The sequence below is a fragment of the Cherax quadricarinatus genome, chromosome 65 (assembly GCF_038502225.1).
Source record: "Cherax quadricarinatus isolate ZL_2023a chromosome 65, ASM3850222v1, whole genome shotgun sequence".
In the NCBI taxonomy this organism is placed as follows: Eukaryota; Metazoa; Arthropoda; class Malacostraca; order Decapoda; family Parastacidae; genus Cherax; species Cherax quadricarinatus.
The window spans coordinates 1,346,556-1,369,038 of NC_091356.1; positions in this window are offsets into that span (position 1 = coordinate 1,346,556).

A 22,483-nucleotide genomic window follows, 5' to 3' on the forward strand; every position below is an offset into this window, starting at 1 on the left:
CTTAAAGAGAAGCAGGGGCGCGATGGGTACCCTAGCAGAAAACTCAAGTGCGAAGGGACCAACACTTTTCAACACCTTCCTTTCATGCATAAGGGAAATTACCAACAAACCTTTGGAGCCCTGTCTTCAAGAAGGAACTTGATAACTTCAAGGCTATTCCTGACCATTCTGCCTCTGGTGCTTACGTTGGGCTGCGCTGGCGGGCACCAACAGCTTGATAGATCAAACCAGCAACCGGTAAGCCTGGTCTGGGACCGGGCCGCGGGGGCAGTGACCCCCGTAAACAACTACAGATAACCAAGTAACCTTGAGAGAATGTAAAGATTCGAGTTTCGTGACTGAGTCTCGTAAATAGCTCCTGGCTCTGGTATAAATCAAACTCTTTCTTACTGTCATGTTTCTCTTACGCTTGTCGTGCTGCTCGCATTATCTTGATTTGGTTCATGCTAGACTCTGTGTACTTCAGCTAAACTCACTCACTCAGGCTATGATTTGTTATGTGAGCCGCTGATTTATTTTCATTTGCCTTGATGTTTGGTCTGCATGGAGTGTAAACTTGCTATTTAAAAAATCAAAGATAGTGTTTCTACCAGCAACTAAGAACCTGTTTGGTTGAAGATGGTTCACGATGAGGGGCTGAATCGATTATTTTTTCAAATAGTTGAGCAGTACCCTGCTGCACTTTCTCTGAATCCCCCCACAGGCGCTGTATGATCCCTACAGGTTTAGTGCTTCCATATCTCCCTCCCCCCATGAATGTGCTCAGGTTTATAACCAGTCCCTCCAGTATTTTCCAGGTGTAAATTATGATGTACCTTTCTCGCCTACTTTCCAAGGAGAACATTTCCAAGTACATAAGGCGTTCCCAGTTCATAAGGTATTTGAGGTTATACGAGCAGTAAAAATTCTCTCTACGTTTTCTAGCTCAGTAATTTATCCTGTCTTGAAAGGTCCCGTTAGTATACTGCAGTATTCCAGCCTGGAGAGAACAAGTGACTTGAAGAGTATCCTCATTGGCTCAGTATCTCTTAGACTGAATGTTTTAGTTATCCAGTCTATCATTTAGCAATAGCAACATTGTTGTTATCTTTGAATGTGATATCCACTGACATCGTCACTACAAAGTCTCACATCTAGAAATTTCTCTCTATTAATGGTTCGAGTTTGTCTTATACTCCGTTTCACTTTTTTATTTCCTCCATAACGAAGCAACTGAAACTTGCCCTCATTAAATATATATCATATTAGTGTCTGGATCTCCACTGGAAGACTTTATCACTGTGTCTTCGACGGACGCCATTCTCATAGAAATTCTGTCATCAACAAAGGATGAAACGGTGCTATAATTTGTATGTGTGTATCGGATATAAGAATGAGAACCAGAAGTGGGACGAGTGTTGTGTTATGACGAACAAAACTTTTCAGAGCTTATTAAAACTAAAGTAATTACCTAACTGTATCAAGAGCTTACCGGACAAGTTCCTGATCATCCAAGCTGTGCTGTTTACGTTTTACTGTCCAGCGAATACCAACAGCCTGGCAGAACAGGCCTTTAACGAGGAGACCTAGTGGTATTTATTCATGCATTAAGAACTGCGTCTCAAGCCATTAACTTTGGCTCCATTAGTGGCAAGTTTATTTGTTATATACATGGGGCAGCGCTAAACTGGTAAAGGTCATGTGAAGTGCCTGGAGAAGCAGGAGACAGTCCGATTTGATCCTAGGAAAGGGAGGGCACCTCCACCTTGAATCATGAGCCTTTTATCATCAAGGCATTTTTCCTTACCCCTTAAAGTGTTAAGGGTGTTACTTATTAAGTTGAATCATATTTCGAAACAGTAAGTCTTGTTTGTGTTCAGGTCTTTAGAACGTGTGACGTTGATGGGTGTGGGAGACAGGTGTCATGTGTCAGCAGTGAGATAATCTCACTATCTGTTGACACGTGATAAACTGGAAGAACTTCTTTGATACAGATATGAGTGTTATGTTTAGTGTGAGGAGCTCGGTGCTCAGCTGTGAAGGTGTGTGGCGCCTGTCCAGGTTTATTTATCAGTTAGATTAGGCGTGTTGAATGTGTTACATAAGAAACAAAGTATTATTCCAGTGGACCATGCTTGGCAGTTTACTCAGTCACAACTATTCCCACTTGTCACTGTCTGCTCTGTTTTTTAAGATCCCCAAATTATATATGTACTTGCACGACGTTTCTTGGCAGTTTGTTCCACTGGCATCCAACACTTTTGCCTAACTAGTGCTTTCCTACAGAAGAACATAAAACAATTATTACTTCATTAAGTCTACTAGCCCGTGAGAGTCAGTTCCTGTGAACATGCTGTATGCCAACAATAAATGCATTAACTGGGACCAAATAAACCATGCCTGTTGAAATAATCTGAGAAGACAGTATAAGCAATATGGATTTGACTCAGTGTCGAGAGAGAGACGCTTCTGCACGTGAAGATGAATCACTAACCTTCTCAAGAATGAAAAGAAGCATTGTTGGGAAAAATCGAGCTCAACTTGGGCAAAAACTACATTTAATACCGGGCTATTGGTTAAAGGAGATGGAACTTACACCGACAAAAAGAAATAAATAAAATAGTGACGTTACAAAACAACTTTTCACTGAGACATTAATCAGTCTGAAGACTGAAAATTCAGATAAGATTTTCATGGGTGAAACTTGAAGTTCAGCCAACGCCTCCATAATAAGTGAGTTAACCCTAACCTTAGTCGACTTTAAAGAAGCCCTGATAGTATTCTTTGCGCTCTACCCCAGGTCATACTCCTGTGACTTCATATTCGTGGAGAAGCTCTAGCATCCCAGGAAGTATAGTTCAACTGAAATTATAGAGGCAGTGAAGGTTCTCAGTACATTGTCAGTGGATAAACAGAAAGGTAGACGGGGAACGAGCCGCGACCCCTAAATTGACAGTTCGATATTCTGTCGTCTCGACTACCCAGGCTTCTAACAGAAAGGATTCGGAGGTTATACCGTATTACATTCCGTGTGAAGCACCAGCTGTAACCCACCTAAACTCCTTCCCTTGGTCCAGGAGCTTTAACAGTAGATCTATTCTTACCCACCTCAATGCCACATTGTAAACTCAAATTAAGTTGTAACAAGTATGGTGTGGGGAACCAGAGTGTTCTACCACTACCAGACACCTGTGTGTCTTGAGTGACCCCTGTGCTGTCAAGGACAAAGGTATTGAATCATTGACATAGTTTCTAATATCTGAGTGAACAATTGAGTGAGTCATGGGACCAAACTCGACGTCAATTGGTTTTCCACGAGGAATAGGTTAACATCCAACTGTCTGAAAGGGTGAGGCAAGTTCACTTTTTTTTTCCTTGGAGGAAGTGAGGAGTGGAAGATAAATTGACAACAGAGACGCAGTGGCAAGAGTAGTAGTATGTATAGCATGTGTGTAATGAACGTGGCAAGCAGGGCCAGGGCCCCAATTTAGACACGACTGTAACAACTGATTGGAGTAAGAGATACGAGAGGAAGTGTAGAATAAACCCAGTGAAAAGCAGATTTCTCTAATTGTATCATGGGTACACTCAGAGAACAACTGTGTCTACCTCCTTGGTTCATATCTTTCCAACCTGCTGCCAGCAGCTGCATCACTGATCTTGGTTATTTTAACTTGGTATTATAGTATTTGTATTGATAATTTTATTTATATTAATAGTTTTTGTTTGTTAATTTTATCTTTGTTTTTAATGTGTGTTGTACAGTATATGCTTTTTTTATTGCTAGGAGCGCTGAGTGATAAATACGTGTGTGGGTGGGTGTAAGTTGGACCTGACCAGCTTTGGCCAGTAGGCCTGCTGCAGTGATTCTTCTTTCTTATGTTCTTACATACACGGTCGAATCTCTGTAAATATGACGGCTAATGTTACCAGCAAATACAAGAAATATTGCCGCAGCAATGGTAGAAGTTTTCACTGGGGAACTGAACAACTGCAATAAGTTCCAGTTAGCCAGGTTGTGATGGGTGTGTACGCCTGCCGTCAGTAGTGGCACCAGTGTGCTAACCACGCAGTCAGCAAGAAAAGTCTGCCCTCAACTCTGGCTACGTGGGGTAGAAAAACCCTTGACATCGGTCACGTGTATGTCACAGGGTGTGATGACCACACCATGGAGTGAGAGTGCTTTTTAATTTGCTTAGGTGTAAAGTTATCAGCTGCCCGTGACTGATTATAACCATAATTCACCTGTGAACTACAGTAATAGCAAGAATACTTTAATCTCTAAAATAGAGATTAAACTAATCCGTGTATAAACACTGATACACCACGGTGTAAATACAAACCTCGATATATATATATGTATATATACAAGGAATTCGCAAGAGCAGGCGAAATATACACAAACACTGATCTCTGGCTGAAGGAGACTCGAACCTACGAACCTTGGAACAAGGTACGCAGTGCTTTACCAATCTACCCAAGCTGGACTCCAAGGTATTGGCCCAGTGTGGGTAAATTGGTAAAGCACTGCGTACCTTGTTCCAAGGTTCGTAGGTTCGAGTCTCCTTCAGCCATATATATATATATATATATATATATATATATATATATATATATATATATATATATATATATATATATATATATATTATAATGTGCCGAATAGGTAAAACTGATCAATTAGCAAGAATTCATTTAAAATTAAGTACTTTCTAAAATTTTCTGTTATACGTTTAAAGATATATATTTTTTCATTTATGTTAATGTAAAAATTAATAATTTTGTACCAAAAGAACCTTAGAAAACTTACATAACCTTGTTATAACAAGTGCAATTTAATTTAGCGTAATCCAACTAAATATATTTTATATAAGTTTACAATAATTTAATAAACACAACGAAATATATATTTTTTCGTTAGATTCAGAATGCTTTTTGCGAAATTATTGCATACACAAATTTTCGCTTGCTCTATTTGGTAAGAGGTGCGTTGCTGTTTAAGCCAAAAGCGCAAGTTTTTACTTATTTGGCACGACATATATATATATATATATATATATATATATATATATATATATATATATATATATGTATATATATATATATATGTATATATATATATATATATATATATATATATATATATATATATATATATATATATATGCAAACAATCGTAGATAGGCGATCTTAACAATGCAAGACAAACCACGGGGGGTAGAAAGAAATCTTTAGCTGAAGTACTTTCACACTTCTCAGTGCGTCATCAGGAGCTGTGCAATGTTGCCAAGGTAGTAACAGGAGAAATGAGGGGAAGTTTCATCAGAGTATGGTAGCGTGACACCCGCTATCTTTCAGATAGTGGGTGTCACTCACTTCATTGATGAAGTGTTTCGGCAGCCAGTGGTTTCTTCAGTTCAATGCGAAGAAGAACGGTGAAAGATGAGGAGAATGAGTCAATCCCTCAGCCTGGAGTCGATATATTCAGTTCATCAATCTTGAGAAAAGTAAAGTGTGTCATTCTTCAACTTGTCAGTTTTCTACAGCATTACATTACACTTACATAGTTATCTCTTAGTGTGTTCTTCACACTGTTATGTGGTTCTGCGGATTATGGTGCCACATCTCACGATGTGTATACACCTCAGTGTATATACATGAGAGATACACACTTTGGGGTGTATATACAGTATGAGAGGTGTTGGATAGGCGAGGGTAGCTGACGTGAGCGTTCATATGATTGGCTGACTAACTTTGTCACAGGTTGTTACGAAACCTTCACTTGCATCAAACTCTGGGGACACGGATACCCTGTGTCAGGCTGCAGTTATGTGGTGTTGGGTAGTGACCCATGCTGGGTGGGGGTGACGAATGGTGCCTGATTCATGGTAGGTGGGGGTATGGTGGATGAGGGTGATAGATGTTGGGTGTGTTGGATGGTGGGAATGGGACTGTTGAATGGTAGGATGGGGGTGTATGAATGGTGGATGGGTGTGTGGGATTGTAGTAAGGAGTTGTGGGATTGGGAGGAGTGGGATATGGTACGGGGATGCGAAGGATGGGAGATATGGGCGAGGAATGGTGGGCATAAATGTTGTTAATTTTGGGTGTCAGCACCACCGAGGTTCAGTCCTAAATTAGGCCTCCTGGTAGATGAACTGATGCATCAGGCTATTGGTGCTAGCAGCACGTAGTCCAACGTAGGCATCAGAGACTGGACTGGCTAAACAGGAACTGACTCTAGGAACTTGTCAGTTTCCTTTATGAAGCGTGAAGTTATTTTGCACTCTACCGTGCGTGCCCTTCTTTTATGGCGTTGTTTGTGCACGAAGAACAAAAGCCACAATACCGTGGCTGCAACAATGACAAAATTATCCATAATTTAGAAGAGAACTTGAGACGACTTTTTTGGTCCGTTGTGGTCCGTTATGAAACCACAAATGCCTGGATAATGTTCCGTTGTGCACCATTATCAAGTTCTCAATGGCTTGATAATGTAACTTGGTAATGGTCCAGGGCGGACCAAAACGTCGTCTAATTTTTCCTCTTTAGATTGCGGGTTAATTGATTGTCTTTATACAGCTTTACATTCGACTCCTCGTATGTTTTCCACATACAGGGTTTTCTTTCTTCCTGAGGGTGCATGCCAATAACACCAATTATAATTTACGTCTTGAAAATACCAGAACTTAGGGCATACTGGAGTCTCTGGAGTCTCTTTCAGAGGTCACTGCCCCTACGGCACCGTCCCAGGTCAGAACCTCTGGTTGCTGCCTTGATCGATCATGCTGTTAGTGCCCGCCACCCACAGTATAACGTATGCACTACAAACCGGCTGTTCACGGAGTGTTTCGAGGAATCTGCATGAAGGGAGAGTGTTGAAATGTCTTGGTCCCTTAACACTTATTGACTTTTCCATTACTTTTCATGGAGGGTATCTTGCACTGTCTGCCAAGCTTCTTGTGTTCACAAGTAATAATTTCAGTGTTGCAGGCTTGGGACCAATCCCTCCAATACCTTCCAGGTGAAGACTGTTACGTATCGTTTTTTCTACATTCTAAGGATTACAGTTCTAGTGATTTCAAGCACTCCCAGTAATTTAGGTGCTTGCCTTAGTTTATACGAGCTGTGAAGGCTCTCTCTACATTTTTCAGCTTAGTAGTTTCGCTTGGAGAACCTGAGAAGAACGAGTACTGACATGAAGAATGTTATCATTGGCTTAGCGTGTTTTGTTTTGAAGGTTCTGGTCATCCAACCTATCATTATTCTTGCAGATGCGATAATAATATTATTGTTCCTTGAATGTGAGATCTGACATACTTCCCAGGTCTTTCACAATTCACTTACGTTCTATTGAGTTTGTCTTGTGGCTCGTACGTTGGACTGTGTGCTACCGGCAGTAATAGCTTGGTTGCTCGGGCCTTGATCCTCCAGAAGGCGTGGTCTGGGACCGAGCCATGAGGGCATTAACCATCGAAAACGTCCTTCAGGTATCCTTCAGGCAGACCGTGCAAAATACCCTGAGTAAAAAGCTTGGCGCGAGAAGTTGATACCCTGATAGATAACTCTTGCTTATAATGGGACCAACACATTTTTGCAACACCTTCATTCCAAATATAAGAAGGATTACCGAGAACCTTCTAGCCTTTACGTCGGTATTGACAAACATCCCTGGAGGAAGTTCCTGATCAGCTTTGTCATGGTCCCTACGTCGGAACTGCGTTCCACGAGCACCAACAGCCTGACTTACCAAGATCCACAAAAAAATTGTTCGACTGGGTGGAGGTAGAGATGGTAGATGTGTCTCATGTTAATACGTGATTTATGTGACGTTGATGTGTAAGTTATGGGAGAATAAAGCGCTGCTGAGTGGACGACCACACTTGTTTATGTAACTAGTAGTCTTCCTTGGGAACTTGTGTGTCACCCAGTGTGTGTGTAGACGGGCTTGTTTGTGGAAAGTGGAAGTGTGTGGTGGTGAAGAGCATGGGTGGGGCTGGTGTGGGAGTGTGGAGGGTGTGGGCAATGCTGGTGCGCGGGGAAGGGACACACGTGTGGGAGGTATGCCAGTAATGCTGCTCTACCCCACTATGATGCCAGCCACCCTCCACATTTTCCTCTCTCGCCAGTAACTGAACCTCCCTTTCCTTTAATCATCTTCTTCCAACTATCCTTTCCCTCTCCTACCATCCCCCCATCCACTCTTCCACGAGTCCCTCCCTGTCCTCCCATCGACACTTCGACCTTTCCCACCATGCTGTTTCTCCTCATAATGTACTCGTTTCTTTGCGGGTTACCTGGAGTTGCTTCCGGAGGTCACAGCCCCCGCGACCCGGTCCTAGATCAGGCCTTCTTGTTGTTGGCCTGATCAGTCAAGCTGTTAGTGCTCGCCGCCCGCAGCCCGGCGTATGCACCGCCGTCCGGCTGATCAGGAGCTTAATTTGAGGAACTTGTCGAGCTCCTTCTTGAAGGTCGCCAGGTGTCTGCTGATAATCCCACTTATGCATAAAGGGAGAGGGTTGAAGAGTCGTGGTCCTAAGACACTAATTGAATTTTCTCTCTGTGTACTCATGGCTCCCTTGCTTTTCGCCGGAGGAATCTTGCACTGTCTGCCAAATCTCTTGTGTTCATGAGCAGTTATTTCGGTGTGCAAGTTTGGAAGCAATCCCTCCAATATCTTCCAGGTGTAGACTACGATGTATCTTTCTCCCCTGAGTTTTAAGGAGTACGGTTCGATGGACTTAAGCGCTTCCAGTAATTTAGACGTTTGACGTGTAGCTCAATGGTGAGATGGGTTCACAAGTGAAACCTCTTGGGTTTGAACCCTGCACTGTAAAACAATTTTCTGTCAAGTAACTCAGCAGCTGGAGGGCAAACTCGCAGTTTTCTTTCAATATTTATTTTATTAAATTATAGTCTGAGCCATAAACCTATAGGGGTCATACAGCTCCTTGGGGTAGGGAAGACAGGGTTGATTCAAGGAAAGGGAGGGTAGGTATAATTCCCTGTCTGGAGTATGTTTCGGGGGTCAACGCCCCCGCGGCTCGGTCCTTGACCAGGCCTCTTGGTGGATCACGACCTGATCAACCAAGACATCGGTTTTATCATGTTCCTGGAGGACTTTGTGATAGGGACTCCACTATAGTTTAATTTTAATTTCTGTGTTAATATTTTTTGCGTATCCATGTCTGGCCTCGTATATAAGCATGTTGTAGTTGCGGGGTCCCCAGCCTGCTACCTTGGGCCGCATGTGACACTTCCAACAGATGGATGCGTTCTCATATGAAATTATGAATTCACTTTTAAGTAGGTTCCGCACTACACAGCGTCAACAAAACTGTGCGGCCCTCATCACACATGTGACCATCAAATGTAGCCCACTTGTGTAGGAAGGTTGGGGGGGGATGGGTCAGTGTTGTAGTTGATAAAAGAAAAAGCAGTAATAGAAATTTAATTTAAACCTTTAAAAAGTTATCATTACCACTATAAACAGTGATCATTTACTAGCTTAGAATCTCGTATGATGAGATTTGGTGATGCTTTGTATATTTTATCTGGGCAGTGAAACCTACTCTTACATCTTATGGTGGGATTTTTAGAAGGTGGACAAATAAGCCAGTGAAAGGCAAAAGTGAAGTGACCAAAAGCTCTGCGGAGTGGGTCATTATATGACTTAAGATCCACGCCATGAAAAAATATACAGTTTCTCCTAACAAACAAACTTGCGGACGTTTTCTGTTTTGTATGGATGGGCCAGTTTACTGGGCAGTGTAATAAGTAAGGACAAAGCTAGGCCATCCCATTTGTCATCAGGAAAATTACACTAAAAAAAAAGAGCTGAAAGTAAAAACATCATTGAGTTAAAAGGCCCCAGTTCTAAATTCTGATATACCTGGAGGTTACCTGGAGGTTATTCCGGGGATCATCGCCCCCGCGGCCCGGTCCATGACCAGGCCTCCCGATGGATCAGGGCCTGATCAACTAGGCTGTTACTGCTGGCCGCACGCAGTCCGACGTACGAGCCACAGCCCGGCTGATCCGGCACCGACTTTAGGTATCTGTCCAGCTCTCTCTTGAAGGCAGCCAGGGGTTTATTGGCAATTCCCCTAATGCTTGATGGGAGGCTGTTGAACAGTTTTGGGCCCCGGACACTTATGGTGTTTTCTCTTAGTGTACCAATGGCGCCCCTACTTTTTATTGGCGGCATTTTGCATCGCCTGCCCAGTCTTTTACTTTCGTAGGGAGTGATTTCTGTGTGCAGATTTGGGACCATTCCTTCCAAGATTTTCCAAGTGTAGATTATGATATATCTCTCCCTCCTGCGTTCCAACGAGTACAAGTCAAGTGCTTCCAAGCGTTCCCAGTAGTTAAGGTGCTTGACAGAACTTATACGTGCAGTAAAGGATCTCTGTACACTCTCTAGATCTGCGATTTCACCTGCTTTGTATGGAGATGTTAATGTACAGCAGTATTCCAGCCTAGAGAGAACAAGTGATTTGAAAAGGATCATCATGGGCTTGGCATCTCTCGTTTTGAAAGTTCTCATTATCCATCCTATCATTTTCTTTGCACGTGCGATCGTGGCACTGTTGTGATCCTTGAAAGTGAGATCCTCAGACATTACTACTCCCAGGTCCCTTACATTATTTTTCCGCTCTATTGTATGGCCGGAGTCAGTAGTATACTCTGTTCTAGTTATTATCTCCTCCAGTTTTCCATAACGGAGTAGTCAACATCGCACTCTTACACTTGCTGGTAAGTCATCAGAGTGATCCTGACGTGATCAACAGTAGAGTGACTTTCCTTAGCGACAAAGAACAGTTTGCTTTTCTGATCTACACTGACCTCAAACGAAGACTTGAAGACAGTCGAGTTCTTTGTAATCACAGAGAGTCACCGTCCCCGCCGCCCCGTCTAAGACTCCTGTTTATCATGTCATCAGCTAGGTCCAGAAGGTGTGGTCTGGGACCAGGCTGAGCGGCCATGACTCAAAATCGTTAAAATAGCCACTTCACACTATAGTACTGGTAGTATTAGGTTGAGCACAATGTACTATAAACAAGTACTTAAGATAACTATTATTGAGTCATAACATAGTGGGCAGCTTAGCTTTTTACAACACTAAGAATTAGTGGTGACTTCAAGGAATGATCAGTTGTGAGGTTATTACTGCTTGACCTGTGTTGTTACTTTATACAATACTCGGCTAAATGTAGTATGACTTAACGTGGAGGTTCGTACACAAGTACACGTACACAAGACAGTATTGTGTGTATCTTAGTGTTTTAAAGGGGTGAAACTCTACGCTCAGGTAAGACCCGTGTCAAGGAACAGGTCCCGTTTCCTGGAGTATATGACACTTGGCTAAACTGACTTAAAGTTTCTGCGTGGGCGAAACGTAGTCATTAAGAGGCGTGTGAGTTTCTGCCTTCTAATATCATATTTATTTTTCCTCTATAATCTATCTTGTCCATAACTACTATTGCATTTGCTTTATCTACAAATGCGATAGTAATTGTGGATAAGGTAGATTATGGGGGGAAATAATATATTATTAGAAGACAGGGGAACTTACGTGCCCCTTATGGTACCTATTCATCGAGTGTCATATATTCCACCTTACCTGTGACCGGTACCGAGGACTATTCTAGCCTCCACAGCCCAACCTGTAGCAGCCAGGCTTCTCTGTTGACCGCCTGGTCAACCAGGCTGTTTGTGCTAGCGGCCCACATAGCCATCAGAACACGGCTGATTCGGCACTAGTAGAAGGAAGCTATCCAGCTCCGTCATGAAAACTTGTATCTTCGTTCTGGCAATATTTCTAATATCTACTGATAGCAGGTTGAAGAGTCTTGACAACAGATGTTGACATATTGCTCCCTTATTGTGTTGATGGCGTCCCTGCTTTTAACTGGATTTATTTTACTTCTTCTCCCATATCTTTAACTCCAGTACATTATAGCAGTATAAATTTGGGAAATGGTCCTTCAGCATCTTTCAGGTGTGTATGCTTTGTATATGTTATGGCGCCTCTCCGTTTCAGAGAGAATAATTCAAATACTTGAAGGCGTTCCCAGTTATTAAGATATTTCATTCTCTGGGGTAGGCGATCTGATCGGTATTTACCTACCATTTCAGTTCCTATCCTGTGTGGCAGAATGATACTTTGCATAGAAAAACCTTTGTTATAGACAAAGTTTCACTCCATAATAAACTTTATAACGTTATACAAGGAATCGAGCGACATTATGCACAGGTGGGTAGCGCCTGACCTACATCACTCTCCCACTCTGTACAAGACGCCCTGTCGCTTTACTCTTTTTATAACAGTAAAGCTCATTGTATGGCTCAAACGATGTCTATAATAAAGTTTTTCCCTGCACTGTCTTTCCACCATACATGTGGGCACTACCTGCCATACCACATCGTGACGTACTTTCTGAGTAATGAACCATCACTATATCCTGCCCTCAGTACTCAAATTCACCAGAGTGCAGACAGACCATCTAACCACTGAGGTTATTTTTCTCTGCAATTAAAAAATACCCCATTTTTTAAACAAACATCCTAAATTTGCTCGCAAAAGATGAAATATAAACTGTAAATATATGTCCAGATGTGCCTTTGTTAACTCTTTTGGGCCCTAGTTTTTAGGCATTTTGTGTGTATACATGTTCTTACTAAGGTAAGGTATACTATCCACAATGTTGATAGACTAGCCGCTACCGTCCAGGGTATGGATGTAGGATGCACAATAACCTAGCCGCTTCGGCGGCAAAATCTAAATCGTTCAGTTACCTCTACAAGTCTTGTCTGGCTATCTCACCAGTGGAAAGGCTGAGCCCAGATCGGTAGAAAAACTCTGGGAAGTGGTCACAGGTAAGTAGAAGGTCATCACTCCTGTATTCTGTATTAGGTTCGCCGGTCTTGTCCCAGTCCAGGTCTTTTCCAGATGGTGACCCGGCGTTGGCCAGATCTCCGAAAGAGGAAGGGAGGAGGAAGGTGTAGCAAGAGTCACTTAGTAATGAAGAGGGAGGGATGGTGTAGTGAGGGACAATAAGAGGGAAGGATGGTACTTGTGATGGAGTGGCTGTAAGGACAGGGAGAAAACTGAGTGTTGCCATGGAGTGACAGGACAGGTGGAGTGACAGGTAAAGAGAATGCAGGTGGATAAACAGTAGTGAAGATAGATAAACAAAACAGTATTGGTAGGGGATGAAGACCAGCCAAGGTAGAGAGGGTTGGGTAGGGAGGGAGGTTGTGGGTTGTGTGGGAAGGGAGGTGGTGGGTTGGGTGGGGAGGGAGGTGAAGGGTTGCGTGGGGAGGGGGGTGGTGGGTTGGACAGGGCGGGAGTTGGTGGGTTGGGCAGGGTGTTGGTGGGTTGGGTGGGTAGGGAGTTGGTGGGTTGGGCAGAGAGTTGGTGGGTTGGGCAGAGAGTTGGTGGTTGGGCGGGGAGGGAGTAGGTGGGTTGGGTGGGGAAGGAGTTGGTGGGTTGGGAGGGGAGGGAGGTGGAGAATTAGGTAGGGAGAGAGAGAGTGGGAGGGAGAGGGTTGAGATGAGTGGGAGAGGTGGAGGATTGGTCAGCCATGGATAGTAGAAGGTTGCGGAGGGAGAGAGGGAGAAGGCTTAGCATGGAGGGAGGAGGAGGTCTGAGTCGTGAGGGAGGGAGAGGGTTGGGCATTGATGGAAAGAGGGGGTTGGACATGCAGAGAGGGAGGGTTGTGGAGAGAGAGTGAATAAATGAATGAGTCAGAAGTGAAGGGATGGGTAAGAGGGAGGAGGGATACTGGAGTCAGGTCTTGTGAAAGAGAGTGGTACCCAGGCAGTGTAAGCAGAGACCTCAAGTGTTGCACACACTCCTGCAACACGAAAATGTATTTTTTGTTTAGTAAATGAGGTGGACAACGTAGCTTTGATACGCCAGGAGATGGATGAAATACTATATTGTTGACATGTGTGAAGATACAAACGCAAGTTGAAGAACAAGCTTTAATTAAAACGTTTCGCACTGTGTAGAACTTTTTTATCAAGTCCTGACTTGATAAAGCTCTGGACAGCGATACGTTGCCCCAATAAAAGCTTGTCTTCACACGTTTAGGTTAGATAAGGTTTGTCAGGAAACCTGAAGTTACAGGACAAGTGTTTCCTGACGCGGGTCTTAGTCATATAATGACCCGCAGCTGGAGCTTTTAGTCATCTGACCGAGGCATTCTAATCGCATACCGGTCCATCCTTTTAAAAATTATGGATGTTTATCCACGTGTATAAAACAAGAGTAAGTCTGCGGGTACTTAATCACTAATACGGTTATCTTGTGACGTAGACCAGCATCAGAAGACACTTTTCCGTTTCCTGACGAATTAAACCTAACCACCTGTTACAAGGAGAGTGGTGTTAGAACCAGCAAGATGTTAAACTCTGCCTTTCTATAAGTGGGATTAAGTATAACATGGTATGATACTAGTGTTGAGAGGTAACACTGCAAGTTTCAACACCGTGGAAAATTCTGGAGGAATTACTCTCATATCTGCACAGAAATTATTCCCTACGACAGACGGTTCAAAATACCCCAAAATTAAAACTAGGGGGTGCACATTCATCAATTCATCAGGACAGCGCTAAACCCTGTGTGGTATTGCTCTACATTAACATCTCCGTTCAAAGCAGGTGAAATTGCAGATCTAGAGGGTGTACAGAGAACCTTTACTGCACATACAAGTTCTATCAAACACCCCAACTACTGGGAACGCTTGGAAGCACTTGACTTGTACTCGTTGGAACGTAGGAGAGAGAGATATATCATAATCTACAATTGGAAAATCCTAGAAGGGATGGTCCCGAATCTGCACACAGAAATCATTCCCTACGGAAGTAAAAGACTTGGCAGGCGGTGCAAAGTACCCCCAATGAAAAGTAGGGGCGCCATTCGTACGCTAAGAGAAAACACCATTAGTGTCTGGGGCCCAAGACTGTTCAACAGCCTCTCACCATGCATAAGGGGAATTACTAATAGGCCCCTGGCTGCCTTTAAGAGGGAGCTGGACAGATATTTAAAGTCGGTGCTGGATCAGCTGGGCTGTGGTTCGTACGTTGGACTACGTGCGGCCAGCAGTAACAGCCTAGTTGATCAGGCCCTGATCCACCGGGAGGCCTGGTCGTGAACCGGGTCTCGGGGGCGTTGGCCCCTCAGAACACCTTTCAGGTAGGGGGGATGGTGGAAGAACCGGGGAGATGTTGCTGTGTGGCTCGTCACTCGCAGGTTTGCTGGTGGTAAGCCAAGGATCGTATGACACCAAGAGACTGTTGCGAGTGTTTATAGTTTCACAGCTTGGTTTATAGCGGAGACCTCCTTGGTGATTGACATCACAAGCACACTTAGGCTGGTGATAGCCTGCAGTTAAACCACTCCAGACAGATGAAGGAACATGGTGAGACACCCTAAATTATTCATATTCCAAGATCTTATCTTCAACGAGCATAATAGAATAACTGTCACGATGGCAAGTGAAATGATAGCTGAATAACAAGAAAGATTAACAACTAGAGCTGAAATCACTGATGATACTATTTAAGATATTAGCTATACTGTGATAAAGGTTACTTATTTGCAAAGCATATATTTAAAGGCAATGTTTCGCTCATACAGTAGTTTTATCAAGTCTGTGCATGGCACATGAGGCATGACTATATTCAAACACAGATGGTGAGTTGGAAGGAGGCGTGACCAAGTAACAGATGTGGGAGAGGCGGCTTGGTGGGTAGATACACTAAAATACTCTTCTACACCAGCAGATACGTTTAAATCCAGCAAAATTACTTAACATGGGATTGTTCAGAGAACATTCCCGTGTTATTTCTAAACACTTAAGCCGTTAAGAATTTTAAAAAAAGTAGTAGGTCCATGCTAGGCAGGTCCTAGTCACCTGGCACAAGCCAGTCGGGTCCAAGCCAAATCCACTTAAGAAGGAAGAAGCACTGTACCAGGCCAACCGGCCCAAGCCAGTCAGGTTCCTAACGAGTTTAGCGTTGAAGATTGAGACACTTATGAGTTTAGCGTTACCCCATTAAATAAATATGTAAATAATGTTTATAATTTGTAAATCATATTTTGTAATTATAAATAAAAAGTAAAATTCTATAATATGTTGTAAATAATAATTAATATATCGCAAGTAAGATATATTGTGAATGAGAATGTACAGCAATATACGACAAGTTATATTGTTTGATTGGTAATAATGTTGTGGTGTTGCAAGTGATGAGAGACACTCTCACTTGTGCAGAAACTCACACACTTCTTCAGAACATATTTCTTCCTCTGGTTTGTGAGTCTAACTTGAAGAGGTAAGTAGGTGTGCAGGTCACACATCTGTGACCGGTTTCCTGGGTTCCTCTACCCTTCTGTCTTGTCTGAGACCCGGCTTCCTTGTTGATTGTTTAGCCAATCTGTTGCTGCTAGTGGCTCACACGTCTACATAATTAACTAAGCCTGGTTCGTCTGATACTTGGGTGAGGTGTACGTGAAGCCTCACCGTGTATTGTTGAGTGGATGTTATGTCTACATTCTGTGAATAAAACCATTGCCGTCGTTTTCGTTTTTCCTGTGGTTCCAGATTTATGGGACACCCTGTATATTGCATGTTTTATTTTTTTTTGTGTGTGTGTGTGGAAATTTCAATTGTTATTCTTTTTAAACCTTTGTTGCAACAACGTCAGTTGTTAAAATAGTATTTTCGTTGTGTTGTACACTGGTAGTGAATATCTTTACTGGAAACTGTAAACTATTGAGTTATTGCAAAAAGTGGTGAAGGCTCGAACCTCTTTCCGCTAAGCGCGATGCAGACATTCTACCTAGTTGTACAACCACTCACCTAGAAGAGAGGAAGCAAAGGACAAGCTGGAGGAGGACACGGTTGACAAGGTGGCCACTAGTGTGGCCACCCCTGTGTGGCTTCCCCTGTGTCTCGTCCCGCCCACCACCTGTGCTGCTGCTGCGGCCCACCCTGCTGCCTGCTTCCCATATCTGCCAGGACCCCTCCCTTTGCCGTGTCGCACGCGCTAACCTCTTCTCGCCTCTCCTTGCTTCTCTGCCTCTTGTTCTCTCTTGCTTCTATATCTCTTGTTCTCTCTTGCTTCTCTGTCTCTTGTTCTCTCTTGCTTCTCTGCGTTTTGTTCTCTCTTGCTTCTCTGCCTTTTGTTCTCTCTTGCTTCTCTGCCTCTTTCTCTCTTCCTTCTCTACCTCTTGCTTCTGCGCCTCGTCCATCATATTTTCGCAAGTGTGTAAGCTATGCATTCAACTCTTAATGAGGATATACCTTCACTTTTGATATACTTTTGATGAGTTTTCAGAGTCTTACTATTCTCGGAGCCCGGCCATGGGCCAGGCTCGCCTGGTCAACCAGGCTGTTGCTGCTGGAGGCTCGCTGCCCCTCATATAAGAACATAAGAAAGAAGGAACACTGCAGCAGGCCTACTGGCCCATGCGAGGCAGATCCAAGTCTCCTACCGGCTTAAGCCAATGCCCCAACCTAGTCAGGTCAGGTCACATTCGCAATATAAACACAAATGCAGTATAATGTGATCCTTTATTGACTACGTTTCGCCCACACAGTGGGCTTTTTCAAGTCACAAACAGAACTACCTGGGGTGGAAGGAACGCGAGTATTTATAGTCCAGCTGAGGTCAGGTGAAGAATGCTGCATCTGATGATGTACCGAGTGGGGTTATAGAGTCTAAAAACTTGGGTAGCTTGGAAAGGAGATTGGATAAGTTGTGAGCAGACCTTCTACAGTGTTCTTATGTGGGATAGCGATGAAGAAGTTTCTTGGCAAGTGGTTCAGCTATGTTATAGAAGCCACTATTCTGGTTGAAGTTGTCGGATATAGAAATGAGTGATGATTCCAGGATTCTTCGGTATTGAGTGTTGTCTTCTGTGGCGATAAGTCTTGAGTTTCTGTAGTTTATCAAGTGGTTGTGTGAATTACGGTGTTGTACGCAGGCATTCCTTGTGTCGTCAGACCTGCTTGCGTATTGGTGTTCTGAAACACGTGTTTGGAGGTCCCTTGATGTTTCGCCCACGTATAACTTGTTGCAGTCATTACAAGGGATTATGTATACCCCTGCAGAGGATGGAGGCTTGTCCTGCCTGCTACTGGTGATGTCCTTGATGGTCGTGGTTGTGGAGGTAGATACTTGGAATGATGTTTTGGCAAAGATGTTGGAAACATGTTTGGCAATGGAGTTGGTGGGAAGGACTATGTATCTCTTCTCGGCAGTGTCTTCTCTGGGTGTGTTGAAGATGTTTAATGCTCGCCGTCTGCAGTCTCTGATGAAGTGACGAGGATAGTGGAGTTTAGAAAATATTTGTTCAATTATAGTGCATTCTTCCTCAAGGAACTCGTTGCTGCAGATTCTGAGTGCACGCAGGAAGAAGCCTATAATTACACCACGTTTGGTTTTGGTGTCGTGGTGAGAGTAGAAGTGGAGAAGATCGTTTTGGTTGGTGGGTTTTCGACCTACCTTGAAGAGTGTGCAGATGACTTAAACAATGCTACAAAGGAAGCTTTCCTTCAAGCCAGAACACTAGGCACAACACTCCGGGGCAACATGAACAGACGCACCGCCGAAATCATTCGCAGCAGAGTTACCACAGCGAATGTTCAACAGAAGATCAGACTTACTAGGAAACTACAAACACTCTGCGATAATAGTAATTGGAAAAGTTTAGGAAGACCTGAAATTATTCAAAATCTTTCATCTCGTCCACTGTCAACCACAGAAACTGAAGCCCTCAGCTTAGGCCTCAAATTCGCAACAGGAATTACGAAACCAAAACAAGACCTCAATTTCATCGCCAAAAACTACAGACACAATGACTCCGACTTCCAAAAAGGCTATCTTCAAGGCATCATCTCAGCAGCCATCTCAACACGCAGCTCCCCAGTCATACCTCGACGTTACATCAATGCACTCAAAGGTTTAGCAGAAGACACGACCATCAGGGTCACCACCGCTGATAAAGGAGGTGGTGTTGTTATCATGAACACTGACGATTACAGGAACAAAATGCTCAATCTACTTAATGACCCAGATACCTACAAACCTCTCACAACTAACCAAGTGGACAACCTTACTAAAACTTTATTTCAAAGGACTCGCCGCATTCTGAGGGGCTCAGAACAAGGGAAGAAACTTCTGCACACCATGCCCAGCAACCCCAGACCTGCCAGAATGTACGGCCTGCCAAAGACTCACAAGCCTGGTATCCCACTGAGGCCCATATCCTCGGGAATAGGCAGTGCTCCCCACCAGCTCTCAGGAATTCTCGCCAAACACCTCTCTAAACTCTTGGGCACTATCAGTCCAGCACATCTCAAACACTCAGGTGATCTTCTCAATCGCATTCGCAACATCAACATCAGGAACAAGAAACTTTCCAGCCTTGACGTGACTTCCCTATTCACCAAAGTACCTACTACACAAGCCATCGATCTCTTGCGCAGAAAAATTGACGATTCACTTGATCTTCCCATTCCAGCCAGCGATTTCATCGACCTTGTTGAACTATGTGTTGGCTTTACGTGTTTCTCTTTCGAAAATCACCTCTTTCAGCAGACTTTTGGACTACCCATGGGTTCGCCACTCAGTGCAGTCCTGGCGAACCTATACATGGAACATCTAGAAGCCGAACGTTTCTCCACCATTATTCCTTCGTCTGTCACCTGGCTCCGTTATGTTGACGACATTCTCCTCATAACTCCTAAACGCTTCAACGTTCAAGCTCTCCAAGACAAGCTCAACCAGGTCGAGCCTTCAATCCAGTTCACACTTGAAGAAGAAGTCGACAACACTCTTCCTTTCCTTGATGTCCTGCTCTGCAAAGCTGACCACGAACTTCGTTTTAAAGTCTATCGAAAACCCACCAACCAAAACGATCTTCTCCACTTCTACTCTCACCACGACACCAAAACCAAACGTGGTGTAATTATAGGCTTCTTCCTGCGTGCACTCAGAATCTGCAGCAACGAGTTCCTTGAGGAAGAATGCACTATAATTGAACAAATATTTTCTAAACTCCACTATCCTCGTCACTTCATCAGAGACTGCAGACGGCGAGCATTAAACATCTTCAACACACCCAGAGAAGACACTGCCGAGAAGAGATACATAGTCCTTCCCACCAACTCCATTGCCAAACATGTTTCCAACATCTTTGCCAAAACATCATTCCAAGTATCTACCTCCACAACCACGACCATCAAGGACATCACCAGTAGCAGGCAGGACAAGCCTCCATCCTCTGCAGGGGTATACATAATCCCTTGTAATGACTGCAACAAGTTATACGTGGGCGAAACATCAAGGGACCTCCAAACACGTGTTTCAGAACACCAATACGCAAGCAGGTCTGACGACACAAGGAATGCCTGCGTACAACACCGTAATTCACACAACCACTTGATAAACTACAGAAACTCAAGACTTATCGCCACAGAAGACAACACTCAATACCGAAGAATCCTGGAATCATCACTCATTTCTATATCCGACAACTTCAACCAGAATAGTGGCTTCTATAACATAGCTGAACCACTTGCCAAGAAACTTCTTCATCGCTATCCCACATAAGAACACTGTAGAAGGTCTGCTCACAACTTATCCAATCTCCTTTCCAAGCTACCCAAGTTTTTAGACTCTATAACCCCACTCGGTACATCATCAGATGCAGCATTCTTCACCTGACCTCAGCTGGACTATAAATACTCGCGTTCCTTCAACCCCAGGTAGTTCTGTTTGTGACTTGAAAAAGCCCACTGTGTGGGCGAAACGTAGTCAATAAAGGATCACATTATACTGCATTTGTGTTTATATTGCCATTGTGTCGGTATTTTATACCATTTATTTCCATCAGGTCACATTCACTTAAGGAAGGAACACGGCAACTGACCTAGTAGCACAAGCTAATCAGGTCCAACTCACACCCACCCACACCCACTCATGTATTTATCTAACCCAGTTTTAAAACTACACAACGTTTTAGCCTCTATAACTGTACTCGAGAGTTTGTTCCACTCATCCACAACTCTATTACCAAACCAGTGCTTTCTTATATCCTTCCTGAATCTGAATTTTTCCAACTAAAAACCATTGCTGCGAGTCCTGTCTAGGCTACATATTTTCAGCACGTTATTTACATCCCCTTTATTTATTCCTGTCTTCCATTTATACACCTCAATCATATCCCCCCTAATTCTACGCCTTTCTAGAGAGTTCAGATTCAGGACCCTTAGTCTTTCCTCATAGGGAAGATTTCTGATACATGGGATCAACTTTGTCATCCTCCTTTGTACATTTTCCAGAGCATTTATATCCATTCTGTAATACGGTGACCAAAACTGTGCAGCATAATCTAAATGAGGCCTAACCAAGGATGTATAGAGTTGAAGAACAACCTGAGGACTCCTATTATTTATGCTTCTTGATATGAAGCCAAGGATTCTGTTAGGAAATAAATGGTATAAAATACCGACACAATGGAAATATAAACACAAATGCAGTATAATGTGATCCTTTATTGACAACGTTTCACCCACACAGTGGGCTTTTTCAAGTCACACACGGATCACATTATACTGCCTTTGTGTTTATATTTCCAAGGATTCTGTTAGCTTCATTGCGAACACTTATGCACTGTTGTCTTGGTTTCGGATTACTGCTGGCCAGAGCTCCGAAATCTTTTTCGCAATCAGTAATATTTAGATCCATCACAGCCTGGTTGATCTGGCACCTGGTGAAGATACTTGTCCATTTTTCCATTGAAGACGTCTACACTTGTCCCAGCAATGTTTCAGATATCTTCTGGTAAGATTTTGCTGGTAAGATGTTGAATAGTCTAGGGCCACGAATGTTGATACAGTGTTTCCTGTATATTCATTCGTGGAGTTTAAGAAAACTACGCATTACTTGATGTCAGCCTATTAAAATTTCCGGGAACTGCTGCCCCAGGTCAGGCTTCCTAATTGACGGCCTGGTCAGTCACAGAGACCAGTCTGGGTGATACGGAATGAATGGCTTGAAGATGTACTTAAAAAACGTCATCTTGACAGTCAGGAGTGTCAGTGGTGCCTATGCTAACCTTCCTATGGTATAGAAATATACCTAGTTGGACGAATCTTATTGTGGCTAGCTGGTCCAGTGGCTAACGCGACGGTCTGGAGTTTTGAGACTCTCTGATCGCGGGTTCTATCCCCGCCCGTGGTATGGTTTGTTTGCAATCGTGTTATTACGATTTCGTGAGTCAAGTTCACCATGCCTCCCGCTCTTGTAAGAGGTGATTCACTCTACAAGTTTGGAACCAGTCCCTCTAGTATTTTCCAGGTGACAGTTATGCTATATGGCTCATTAACATTTCAAGGAGTACAATATAAATGACTTTACGCGTTTCCAACCATTCATCTGATTGAAATAGTTACTGACAGTGAAAGATCGCTGCACATTCTTCAGA